The sequence below is a fragment of the Microtus ochrogaster genome, unplaced genomic scaffold, assembly GCF_000317375.1.
Source record: "Microtus ochrogaster isolate Prairie Vole_2 unplaced genomic scaffold, MicOch1.0 UNK46, whole genome shotgun sequence".
Taxonomy (NCBI): domain Eukaryota; kingdom Metazoa; phylum Chordata; class Mammalia; order Rodentia; family Cricetidae; genus Microtus; species Microtus ochrogaster.
Window position 1 is genome coordinate 1,191,827 of NW_004949144.1, and position 283 is coordinate 1,192,109.

Genomic DNA, 283 nt, shown 5'->3' on the forward strand with positions numbered 1-283 from the left:
ATAGTCAGACTGATGACTATCTTGAATATCACCATAGAACCTTTGTCTGGCAACTGATGGAGAAAGAGACAAAGATAGTTCTGATTCTATCACATGACAATAGGCTTGAAGAACTTGTCTCTATGTAGATAAAGAATATGTCATAACTCCTCCATCAAGCACCAGATAGATAGATAGATAGATAGATAGATAGATAGATAGATAGAGATAGATGATAGATAGATAGATAGATAGATAGATAGATAGATAGATAGATAGATAGATAGATAGATAGATAGATAGA